The sequence below is a fragment of the Taeniopygia guttata genome, chromosome Z (genome assembly GCF_048771995.1).
Source record: "Taeniopygia guttata chromosome Z, bTaeGut7.mat, whole genome shotgun sequence".
Lineage (NCBI taxonomy): Eukaryota > Metazoa > Chordata > Aves > Passeriformes > Estrildidae > Taeniopygia > Taeniopygia guttata.
Window position 1 is genome coordinate 47,811,572 of NC_133063.1, and position 13,845 is coordinate 47,825,416.

The window sequence follows — 13,845 nt, forward strand, 5'->3', positions numbered from 1 at the left end:
TCTCCCAAAAGCAGAAAACAAAGAGAAAGGGAAAAAGAAAAAAAGAAAAAAGTAAGGAAGGGAGAAAGGAGGAAAAAAATGAAGAACAGAAGAAATCAAACTGGCTGTGTAGTGGAGTTCATGAAACTGCAACACAGAGAGTTGCAACACCACTGAGAGTTCCTGTGATTATTTCACTTTCCTGCAGCGGGTGGCAGAAGCCACTGCAGACGGGAATCCACTTTTCTGAGCAAGCGACAATGTTTATCACCCCACCCCTCTGGGCACACACACACACAGAGGGGTGGGATCTCTCAATGCAACTTTACTCCAGTGCCTGTTATCCTAGAAATTCGGATGGGGATTCGAGGAATATGCAAGCCAGATGTTGCAAGAGGGCCAAATTACTCTGGCCACTCAGGTGACCCACTGGAGCAGCTCTTTGAGGATACACAGCAGTATTTTAAGTCCAGGGGAGAGCACTGAGGGAAAGGATAGCAAGCAATTGATGCAAGTGTTAAACTGGGTAATTGGGTTTGTTATACTGAGGCAACAAAGGAGAAGATAATTTTTCCCATCCCCTGCTCATGCATTCTTGTCACAATGCCATGAGCCTGGCTCAGTTACCAGCTCTGTGGGCCAAAGATAAGAACTTAGAGAAGGGGTACAATTATTTATCTGATGATTATGTCCTTCCCTGGAGTGGCCTCTCCTTCAATTTTTGTCTTCTGCACCAATGACTTGGGGAAACATACAAACAAACAATCAAACAAACAAACAAAAAACCTCCCATATCTATTTTGTAAAATAAGTGCCAAATGAACAAAGGAAAGGGAAAATATTACCTGTTGGGGATTTCCACTGAGTGGCTGTGGTTAGCTAAAGCTCCATGACACAATGGAGAGTAGAATGTATCAACATTAAAACAAAGACTAACCTCCCAGCATACTATCTACCAATTTAGTAATGAGGAATGAGCAGAGCTTCTGACCCCACACAACAAGAAGTTGCTACTCCTCTGGTGTGTGTAGGAGGGAGAGAGGCAAATATAATCATTCCCATAAAGACTCCTTGGACGCCTTTTCTTCTTTCCTTTTTTTCCCCCCAGGTTTTACATTTCAAGACTCTCTGAGAACATAAGTTAATGGTCTTAATTAAGTGCAGCTTTCCCCACAGTTCTGTTCATATGTATGCTTCACCAACTGTAAATATGTAAAGATTGTCCTCCCTCTAAAACTTCTACATTTTATTCATTTAAAATGATCCTTTTCCCCATCACTAACATTGTCTTCAGCTAGTCTACACACAGAAGTAAAAATTCCTGATAATTCAGTGCTAAACAATCAGAGAATCACTATAAAAGGGGATTGTGGAGACGCCTCTCACCCTTTTCTCTCTACCAAAGGTTACTGAAGTGTGGAAATATAAATTAAGGCCAAAGCAAAGAGAAATGAAGATAGATTTTAATTGTGTTGGGTATTGGCTGAAGCATGTTTTAAACATGTAGTTTAAAGTTGCTCCATTTCCTCTGTTTCAGTAAATATAAGATGTGTATAGTCCATAATTACATAGACAAGTTTTGATGACTGTTTTCCTCCTTCTCAAAACAGTTTTTCTCAGTTTTATTCTTGAAGAGGCCCTCCCATCAGCTGATTTTTTATGCCAATGTATATAAATGAAACAGACTAACCAAACATCCTCAGAGACAGAGCAGGCTCAGCCTAGCTTTTGTGAATATGTCTCATAATTTCTGGATTTCTGAAAGTTTACTATAGTTATCCAGCTCACGTGTCTTGCAAATTACAAATGAGTAATACTGGCAGAGCTAGAGAAAAACAATTAGGTGATAAATCAAAGCTAGGGTAACCAGGTTGCAATTCACTGACTCCTGTGCAGAATTTAGCTACACTGCCAAACATTAGAGTCCAAGTCAAAAGTGCAAACAGGTTTAGACTTGTAGGATTCAAAAGAATTGCATTTATTTAATTGGTAGCTCTTAAATGTATTGTCTGAATAAAGGAGTCATTATTTTTTCTAAATTACAAGAAACTGGTAGAATAAAAAAAGAGAAATATTACTTCATGCCCATTTTGCTTTCAGTGGTCCAAACATCTTTCTCAGACGTCCCATAGCCACCACTACCAGCATGCTTGAGCTGCCTCTGCCTGGCAATGCTTAATGTGCTGTGCTAATTCTCCCTCAAGACCACAGCACGTGGTTGAATACTTTGCAACCACAGGAAAACGTTCTGACCCAGCTATTCCAGAGAACACAGTGATTTTGACCCTCCATTCCAGTAACATTATTGTCAAATGCTCCTCGATTCACATTGAGAATTTTCTTCCATCACATTTGACAGAATGAGTCAGGTTGGAAAGGACCACACAGGCCCATGTAGTCCAATTTCCCTGCTCAAGCAGGGCCATTCTAGGACATATTGCCAAGGATTGCATCCAGAAAGTTCTTCAATATCTCCAGTGAGGGAGACTCCACAGCCTCTCCGGGCATCTGTTCCAAAGTGCAGTAACCCCACAGTGGTTCTTCTTCATGTTCAGGTGGAACTTTCCATGCATCAATTCCTGCCCTTTGTCTCTTGTCCTATTGCTCAGCACCACTGAGCAGAGCCTGGTCCATCCTCTCCCTGCAGACACAGACAGACATTGATGAGGTGCCCTCTCAATCATCTCTTTTAGAGGCTGAACATGTCCAGCTTGCTCAGCCTTTCTTCATAAGAGAGAAGTTCCAGTCCCTTGATCACCTTTGTAGCTCCCTGCTGGACCCACTCTGGGAGCTCCATGTTTTTTTTACTGAGGAGCCCAGAACTGGGCACAGCACTCCAGACGAGGCCTGGGCTGAGCAGAGGGGCAGGATCTCCTCCCTTGACCAGCTGCCAATGCTCTTCCTGATGCATCCAGGACACCGTTGGCCTCCTGGCCACAGGGGCACTGCTGGCTTGTTGTCCACCAGGACCCCCAGGTCCTTGTCCTTCTGCTTTCCAGCAGGTCGGGCCCAGCTGTACCGGTGCCAGGGGCTGCTCCTCCCCAGCGCTTGCCTCTGTTGAGCTTCAGACAATTCTTCCCTGCCCACCCCCCAGCCTGTCCAGGGCCCTCTGAAGGGCTGCAGAGCTCCCTGGGGTATCGGCCACTCCTCAGCTTTGTGTCATCAGTGAGCGCCCTGAGGAGGCCTCTGCCCCTTCGTCCAAGTCACTGAGGAGTAAAATAAATAATACTGGGCCCAGTACTGAACCTTGGGTGACACCACTAGTGACAGGCCTCCAACTAGACCCTGTGCCACTGATTACGACCCTTTGGGATCTAATACTCAGCCAGTTCTCAATCTGTGTTATTGCCTACTCATCCAGCCCACACTGCCTGAGTTTGCCTACAAGGATGGTGTGGGACACAGTGCTGAAGGCTTGCTGCTGGGTGTGACCATACACTGGCTGTTGGTGGGGATGGAAGAGCAGCCAGATGCATCCAGCTGAAATTACCTTAGCTATTAAGAGGAGGGCACAAGAAAATCTCTCTTCATGGCTGAGAGCACAGCGTTTCAGCAACAGCCAGCCTTGAACACTCTCTCCAAAAAACTCTGCTCTGAAACATACCTTAGCACCAAACCCCTGGGACTGTGGACAAGAGCTAAGTAGACAGAAAGAATATAGCAGTTAGAAAATACCTTTTTGTATGACAACTGCAATGCCTAGAGGGTCTGCTTTTATGAAACTTGCCCATTTTCTTACTGTATAGTCAGGATAGCATGTTCTGCTCCTGGGAGAAGTCTGTAACTACCAAGGCCTTGGTATCATGGGAGGTCACTGAACAGGCTCTATTTCCAGGCTGCCAATGGCTCCATTTCTCAGTTCACATTTTTTCCATGCGCTAGGTTTACAAACTCTTGAATTTATAGGGTCCTGTTCTATTGGGGGATATAAAAAAAAAAATTGAAAAATGAAATCATAGAATCATATAATGGTTTGGGTTGCAAGGGACTTTAAAGATCATCTTATTCCAAACCCCCTGCCATTGGCAGGGACACCTTTCATCAGGTTGCTCAGAGCCCCATCCAGCCTGGCCTTGAGCACTGTCAGGGATGGTGCACACACAGCTTCTGTCAGCAACCTCTGCCAATGCCTCACCACCCTCACCCTCTAAGAAATTAGAATTTCTTTCTAATATCTTCTCCAACCTATTTTCTTTCAGTTTAAAAGCAATATCCCTTGTCTTACGACTACATGCCTTTGTAAAAAGTCCCTGTTCAGCTCTCTTGTAGCCCCTTTCGATTCTGGAAGGTGCTAGAAGATCTCCCCAGTGACCTCTTTTATCCAGGGTGAAAAACCCCAACTCTCTCAAGCTGTTTTTACAGGGTCATCTTCCTGATCTCCTCTGGACTGTTCCAACAGGTCCATGTCCTTATTGTGGTGGGGGTCCCAAAGCTGGATGCAATACTCCAGGTGGGGTCACATTAGAATGAATATAGGAAATTGCAGTTAAGTATGTTTGCGATCTGTCTCTAGTAATGAACCCTGTACTACTGAAAGAGAAGTAATACAGTTGCTCTGGTTTTAGGGGGAAAGCTGTGCCTTAGAGGTTTTCAGTTGTGCCTTAGAGGTCTTGCAGGTCACTTTGCCTATGCATCTATGAAAAAATGCAATCTTCCTTTAAGCTCTTATAAGTATCTGGTGAAATGCATAATTTTGATGATTGCTCCAACTACATGTATACCTCACATTTCCAAACATTATGTTATAAATTACCTGTAAATAAGAAGTGCATTTTTTCACACTTTAATGAAGTTAATAATAAAAATAATCATGATAATGATAATGATAAGGACAAGGATAAGGATAAGGATAAGGATAAGGATAAGGATAAGGATAAGGATAATAATGTCAATTCGGTGCCCTGAACTAATAACCCTCACCTCAAATATCTTGCAACCTAGGATAGCTAGACCAAAAATAACAACAAAAAAAATTGAAGATCAGTATGGTTGCTGTTTACCAGATGTGCTTAAATACAACTTTTTGCTTTAATTTTTGAATGCAGTTGGTTGTAGGATATCATTCAGAAGGAAGAGACAAACTGCTGTTCAAAACCCAGAACTGCTGCTCAAAATGCGTTACAATTCAAAAATATATTTAAAAAAAGAAAAGACAGAACTGAAGTAAGGCAATCAGAAACAGGCACTGTGAAGAATACCATGGATAGATGCAATGATTTTTAGAGATGCCAATACTAGATTCAGTGCATTGCTTATTGTACATGCTTCATCATTTGGGGGATAAATTCACAAAGATGGCTTCTAGAGATTCTCTGTGCTACCCAGAACTGCAGTGGGTCATTGACTGATGGCTCTTGTGAGTCTGTTTTCACATGTACAATGCAAAGACATTTTTAACTGAGGCTTTTAAAAGCCTGACAAGGTATTTTACTTGTTGTTTTGATGGATGATGTCATTTTCCAACTTTTGACAATCACTGAGATACCACAAAGAAGGTGGTTTTCATAGTGAGTCAGCCCTTAGCCAAAACTGAAAGTTCACATTATTTAAGGCAACTGAGCATCCAGACTCCTGTGGTATTTCTCATCTGAGCCTCCTGGGTTTCTAGACTTGACGCCATCACTGCCAATTTTATTGGCCAGATCTGCAGTTCTGTAAGCCTGTGAAATCCTGGGTGGAGACCCAGATGCCATCATTATTACATATACTGCGACTTCTGCTTCATGTGGCCTCTGCTGGGCAGCAGGAACATGCAGCTCATGGTGCAATGATTACATTGCTAGTCCTGAGGCCAACTGGTCCCACACCCTGGGACTTCAGGTAGGCTTCTTTACTTCTCACCCCTTCCTCAAGGTACTCTGTCTCTTCCTCAGCACAGAATTCTCCACACCTTTCCCTTTCCATCACCATGCTCTGTTATAACCACAGGTAAGCCTGGTCACAACAACCTCTCCCTTGCTGGACACCTGAAAACACCTGACAATGAAATTGCTATGTGTTAAAACCAAAATAGTACACAGAATAAAGAAAAAAAATAAAAGAAAAAAAAACCCCACAACCCTCAAAAAAAAATTTAAAAATTGAGCAGAAAGCCTTAAAACAACCAAACAAAAGAGAAACAACAAAACAAACCCTGACTTCCTATGTCTTTGCAGATTGAGAACTCCTTTGAAATTCACAGCCTGTGTGCACTTTTCTGCAGTTGCAGACCATAACCCACCACAAGATGATGAAATAGGCAGGGCAGATGGCATCATGACCACAAAACAGGATGCAACCCAAGATGCTGTCACATGAAGTCAGCTCCTACACCTGTGTCTGTGGGACACAACCCCCACTCTTGGTTAGACTGTCTTCCTTCAGTTTTCTCCTTCTGGGCATCCACACTCCTCCACTCCTCACCTGTACACATGGAGAAGGTGGGAATGGTGACAGCCCTGCTGAGGGGCATTAGTGCACACACACAGCACCCACACCCAAAAGGGAGGCATGGAGCAGTTGACATGGGTCTTTCCCATAGCACATAGCATTCAGAGAATAGAAACAGGTTGTAAAGTACAAAAAATTGTAGTTAAGTGCAGCCCTCTTTTTGCTGTTTCCCCTATTTACTTCTCCTTTATTCTCTTTGGAGTCAGCCAGTGCATTTGCAGAGAGGTCTCTGGTGAGGAAGAACACGGTGTCCTTACCCTTGAAGGGACACTTGTTATTTCTCACTTCTTTGTTTGCACTCTTAATGTCAAAGGTCACCCCCACAGCTTTCCCTCTCACACCAGTAACCAACACCCCTCAGCAGCCTCAACTGTGTGTGCTGTGGGAAGACACATCTCCCTGAACACAAAGTTATGGATGCATGACAGAAGTCCGCCGCCATGTTCAGAGCCAGCATGAATATGAAAAATCAGCTCTGTGCTGATTTTGCATTCCCTGATGTTACCTGGAAAAAACACCAAGTAAGATCTCAAATGTGGGGTTCATTTAGCAAAGAGGGGATTTTCATAATCTACAGAGAGGATTATGACCTGCAGCTGATGGTGCTACATGGAGCTGCTCCCCATAGCAGGGCTATGAAGCCAAGATGTGGGTGGATCCAACAACTAGGTCAGCATGGTAACAGGAACTCAGGGAGGACAGGACTCCTCTCTGTGTCTGACCACCTTGTTCAATGACTTCCAGCGTCTCTCTCTCTTCTCTGGGGGCTGCTCCCACTCACAGAAAAAGCACTGGGAGCCCAAAGGGACTCATTTTTGACAGGAAGGGGCACGTTTCCTGCCATTTCTGTGCAAGGTCATTGCCACCAACACATTTTTTATTGCAGCCCTTCATGCCTAAGGTTCCTAAGGCTTGTCTGCAGAGCAGCTGTGGGGGACTTCCCATCTCCTGGGAGGCTTTTGTCTCCCGTTCGGAAAAGGCAGCAAAAGTCATCCCCTTCTCTGCTGCGTGTGTCTGCAAATAAAAAATAGAAACGGAAATGAGCTTGTTTCAGTGCTATCAGTCATGAAGTTTAAAAGTGAAACTACCTCACAACATGGGATGTTGTCAGCACTCACATAGCTAAATCTGTTGTCAGACTAGTGATGATTCAAGTGGTCCCTCTGCCTTCACAGTTTGTTGCCACCCTGACAGCTTTCACCAAGACACAGTTTCAGTCTGTACCACTTCTCTGCCAGCGCAGCCCACAGAGGGACGTCTCATGTAGAGGTTTCACACTGCCACAATGCAGCATGCAGATCCTGAAATGGGAATGGTCCAGCTTCCCCCATCAATGTTCTGGTGGCAGGAAGCTGCTAGAATTCACTGCAACCCCCTAAAATAGATACATAATCACAGCATATGTGTGTGTGTTTATGTGTGCATGTTTGGAGTAGGGGAACAACCTGCTCCTATGGTTCTGCCAAATCCTGAGGTCCAGACTGTGATCTACTCACAATAAAGTATCATACTTTTCATCGTGCCTTTTTTTTTTCCTAAATAGACATTTTGAAGTGAAACCTAAATCATATTCTCTCTTTTTTTTTTTTTTTTTTTTTTTTTTTTTTTACTTTACTATAGCAAAGATAGGGCTCCAAGATGCACCAAACACACCTAGTGGCTTATTCACATAAATCACAGGCAATTTAAATGGTAGAGGAGATCCTATACTGATTACATTGAACATACCATCTACCTTACTCAAATGTATAATTCTGATCTTTAGAGTGAATGAAATACCAAAACACTTTTCAAAGCCCTAAATATTTTAAGGAAGAATGTTTTACAAAAGATAATATATTCCACCTTGGTTCAGTCCCTGCATTGTCTTGTTAAATCTTTTTCTCTTTTGCTCTAAGTTCACAGAATCATAAAAAGGCTTGGGTTGAATGGGATCCTAAAGATCTTGTTCCAACCCTTCTGCTATGGACAGGGACACCTCCCACCAGACCAGGTTGCTCAGAACCCTATTCAAGCTGATACTGAACACTTCCAGGAATGGGGCATCCACAGCTTCTCTGGGCAGTGTGTTCCAGTGCCTCACCACCCTTACAGTAAAGATATTTAAATGACCCCAAGATTGTAGAAAGTCTCTGTCTTTCTGCCCCATTGCCAAAGAAGAAGCCATAATTTGTGGTGCTGGTTTTCAATGTTGTCTATTCTTGCTTATCTCTAACATGTTCTGCTGCCCTGCTGCAGGTCTGTCCTGCAGGGCAGTGTGCGGGGCTCTGCCCTTCAGTGGGATGTTACAAACATTATATACCAGAAACTACCTGTGCTATATTTACAATAATGTGCCAATATCTATCTCCTACATTGAACAGTGTGCCCCCAGCCTAAACCAATAGAAAAATACCAACACTACAGTGAAACATGGAGGGCATGAAGAAGAAGAAAAGAACAAGGCACACCCAATTTCCTCCATCGTGCCTCCTTTGAACCCCTTATCTAGAATCCTAAAATTCTACTTTTGCACCCGTGCCACACTAATAATTACTTATATCAAATACTCAGAGCTTGTAAATCATCCTGTAAGATTGAAAACTCTTTTCCATGGACAGAGATCAGAGACAGTGTCTCTTGGAACCCTGTACGGGGGGTTCCTGACGCCCTGCCAGGGTCCAAGACCTTCCAGGGCAGCCAGAGGGATGCCCTGGATTCCCACAGAATTTCTTCCTGATATCTCATCTAAACCCACTCTCTCTCAGTTTGAAGCCATTCCTCTTTGTCCTGTCACTACATGCCCTTATAAAAAGTCCCTCTCCGTTGTTCTTGTCAGCTCCCTTCAGCTACCAGAAGTTCAAAGTTAGGTCACTCCTAAGCCTCCTCTGCTCCAGACTGAACAATTCCATCTCTCTCAGCCTTTCCTCATAGGAGAGGTGCTCCATTTGAAACCTTTTCCACTTCATGTCTGTTTTGTGGGATTTAGGGACACTAAGGAATTCTTTATCAAAGCAGAGATTGTTCAAAAGAGGCACTTCCAAAACCCAGCTCAATGAAATCATTGTTCACAATAGTCTGAAAATTTCCTGCCAATGCAAAATAGCACCTGCCCCATCTGGAGAGCATTGGGAAGGTACAGGAGGGACACTGCAGCACTGAGGCACTGTCTCTGTGCTACACTGGGAATCCCAGATCACCATGCTGGTGTCCAGGAAAGCTTGCTTGGATTTTCTACTTCTCCTGTTAGGCTTCACTGATTCACAGCAAGTCACCAATAATGAACCCTGTGGGGGTTAATGGGTTGCTGCCTCAGCTGCAAGGCAGTGGCATGCCAGCAAAGTAGCAACTGTCTCACAAATGGGATTTCCCTTCTTTTTTCAACCCCATGCCTGCTGCATTGACTATACACAAAAATTATGACAAAATGCGGGGGAGGTGCAGGAAAGAAGGGAACCAGAAGAACAAGGGAGTCAGAACCTGAAAAAGATCTGGCAGAGCAGGAAGCAATGAAGAATTTCAGAAATGGAGCACATTCACATTCTCAGCAAAGATAGCAAGACAGAAAACAGCCGCAGTCACCGTCCAAGAGAGGACCTATGCGAAAACCCAGCAGTAATGGCACAGCTGTGCTAACACTATGCCTGGCGTTTGCACTGACACCTACACACATGGAGGAGAGCTCTTCAGCAAATACCAGCCTCATAAACAGCAATCATCACCAATATTTACTTTACTAACCCCTACCACTAGATAGCAGTCGAAAAGACTGGCTTTTTTGAGGGTGTTGTCAACTTCTCAGGTGCCAAAACACACTTAACAAAGTACCTAGTGAATCTTTCCATCTCTTACAACCCTTTTTAGAAAGTTTAGAAACCTTTTTGGTGACTACTAAGAGGATGAATTTGGAATGACTTTACAAGGAGCCACCTGCAGGAGCTCTTCTTTCTGCTTTCGCAGAAAATTCAGCTCACCAGATAATCTGCCCCACCTAATTTAAAACTGATCTTAGCCTAAGACTAAGGAAATGATGTCAACAAAAGTTCCTTAAAAATACTCCCTGATTAAAAAATATAAAATATAAACTTTTTTACACTCCAATTATATCAAGGAGTCTCTGCTATTCAACCCCATTCTCAACCAAATTTTACTGCTCTCAGCAGGAATACTGGCTGGCCCATTCTGGCTTTGGTGGGCACCAGATCAGACACATGTGAGTCATTTTTCAGTAGCATTTTACAAGTAATGAATTAGTGCTGCCTGCTTCACAAAGAGGCAGTCACAGAGAAAAAATTATGTGTTTAACCCTCTGGCAGTGACAGAGCACTGTAATATATGAGCAACCATGCAGTTCATTTTTACTAAGAAAATTATGCATTTAAGCTTTCAAAGGAAGCAGGCAAGAGAGAACAACATAGGAGGGAAAGTCTAAGAATTAATTGTGGGGCATTAAGTAACATTTAAACAGCACATGAGCTCTGTGCAAATGGGGTTATATCCCAGCAATGGATGTGCAGTTCTTCTTAGTTTCTTTCCTGGATGGTGTGGGATCACATTGTCAAGTCAAAGTAAAATTAGCTGGAGTATTTTACTTAACTACTGAAAGCTACATTAACCTTTTCTCCCACCACAGTGGAGGTGTCAGCAGCAGTAGCTACTGGAGGCCAAAGTTTTACTGCAGTTGCCATCAGAATATTATTAACACAGAAAAAGGCTATTGCCCTGAAAAACAAGGTTGAGATTAATGACTAAGGCTGGAGGACTTAGGAAGCTTTACTCGTAAAGTTTTTTACTCGTAAAGCTTTACGTGAGAGAGATCCTTGGAGGAAAGATGTCTGAGAAGAGCAAACCAGAGAATTAGACTGATTTATGAAAAAAACTCCAGAAAACAAAACAAAACAAAACAAAACAAAACAAAGCAAAGCAAAACAAAACAAAACAAAACAAAACAAAACAACACCAACAAAAACACAACAATTAAAAACCCCCAATCCAAAACACCACAAAAACAAACAAAATCTTATCCATGGCTCTCATCACACTCTCTCGGCATAGCCCATGGCCACATGCCAGTGCACTTTCCTGAAATGACCTTGGTTTGTACTCCTGACAATAGAGCCAAGTTTCCTGATCGGGTGCAGAGACACACATGGATCAACAGGAACTGTCAACTCTGCAGTCTGCAGAAACGGGAAAAGGCAGACAGAAAAACAAACAACTTCTCAGTTAACACAAGAGCTGTCAACACCAGTCTTGGGAAGATGAGAAGATAAACTCCAGTGATGAAACAGTATCAGAGATTTATTTAAGATCTTAGAGGAAGGCTCAGAAACTGCTTGAAAATGATTCAGCACAAATAACTGAGTTCAGAGAAAAAAAAAAACCAGCTAGTTTCCTTTTTCTCCCACTCTTGATTTCGTTTCTGCAACATTCAATTTCCTTTCAGCAAGCCTACCCACTGTTGTTATGTGTGGTGAGAGTATGTCACATGCTGTCTTTTATGGACATGTTCCTGATAAAACCACATCACCCACACCAGTGAAGCCTGGGGCACATTATCTAAAGATGATTTTCTCCTCAGCTGTGTAATTGCAATAACTTTAAATGGTACTAAGCAGAAATAAACTGAACAGCAGCTCCAGCTGGGCAGTGCTCCTTGGGCTGCTGCTTTGCTCTTTGCCATGGCTAAGCCCACCTGGCGACCTGTGGTCCTGCTCAGTGTGGCCACAGCAAGAAAAAACTTTTGTGGCTGCTCTGGTAGACCAGATTCCCCGGGGTCTGTGCTTCCCACAGATATACTTCTTTGTTTAGGGGAATTGAAACAAGAAAACGTCAGAGCTTGCCAATGGCTTTTGAAACCACAATCAACTTATTTTCGCTTAGCCTGTTGCACAATCCTATAATCAGCAGCGGCCCCAACATGTGGTGTTCCCGCCAAAATGGGCTGTGATTTACACATCAGTAACTCCCTCACACACCAGTAAAACTCTGCGAGGATGTGGGCCAGATCTGGAACTTGAGGCAATTCCCCTCTAAGCAGTAGTGAGTCTCCCTACATTACACCACTGTACTCAGATACATGGCTCTGACTGTAGCAATAGGGAAACAAGCACTTCAGGTACTTGGGCTCACAGGATAGTTTAATAACCTATTTTGCACACCGAAGTGTGCCCTTTTTTTTACCTTTTATCGTTCTGTATTACCATGTATCCTTTATTACCTATTATCCTGTTTTTATTTATCTTTTTCACTACTTTAAAATAAAGAAAATAAATTAATGCTCTCAACTCGACTATCCCACTAGTTTATGCACTGATAGGAAAGAATCTCTCCCCCATAGACTCAAAAGGAGCGCCCATCTCTTTGTGTGGCTGCAGGGGTATAGACGCAAGCTGCCCTTTAAGGTTATCTGCCTTCAGGGTGAGGAAGTGTTGCTGAGCAGGACAGGATTGATTGAGGTTAATTTGGTTTTGGCTTTACTAGATGAAGAGTAATTTAAGTAATTTGCCAAGGATGTAATCTGTCTCCAGATTCACAAAGAAGAACAAGCCGCAGGTCATAACTGGCTCTGTCTAAACATGCAAAATAAATGTGCAAAGTCACACACACATGCCAGCCGCCCAAGAGACCAGTATGACCTCATGGCTTGAGTTTGTGGGTGTTTTGCCTGCACTGGGCACTACTGAGCACTGAGTAGGGCAGGAGGGGCACGTGGGGTGCCCCTTAGTAAGATGGGAGTCTCAGTAAGGCCCTAGCCCCTTGTGATGTCATTCTGGAGAGGCTTCCATGATTTGTGGAGCTGCTCTTGGACCGCGGCTTTGAGATGCAGCCCTAGGCATCACATGCTGCAGACCACCACACCTCCTTCATGAGGTATGATGCATCATGCAAACATCCTCCTGACCTGTTTACCCGCCTTGCCATCTCCTAAAACCCAACAAACTTGTTTTGAAGGCATAGTTTCTTATGTAACAGGAATGAATGAAAAAGGCCAGTTCTGCCTGAACAGGGCTGAGTTACTAACAGCTGAAGGGACCCCAAACACATCGGGTCAAGGAAATTAGCCCACATGCCTTACAGATTATATACCAGCTGAGAGACAAAGGCAATACATCCTCAAAAACATTAGAAACTTCTCTGTGGCCAACCTAAGCTGCTCTGACACCAGGTCACGATCTGGCAGGGTGCACTGTGTGGTGCTGACAGAGCCGGTTTACTGCTTTGTGAAGGGCCTTGCAAAAGCTTCATCCAGCTATAGCTTTCATTTAGATATCTCACCCTGGGAAATGCTCTGTCTGTGAGCTCGTACCACTGCCCCCCCCACACGCCAGCCCTGCAGCACCACTGTGCCAGCTGCCTCCTGTCGGCACCAAGGGGCTGAGGTTTCCTACACAGGGAGAGAAATCAGCCGTGTTTCAAGATGTTTTCCCATCATTCTGGGAAATAGCAGGGAAAAGG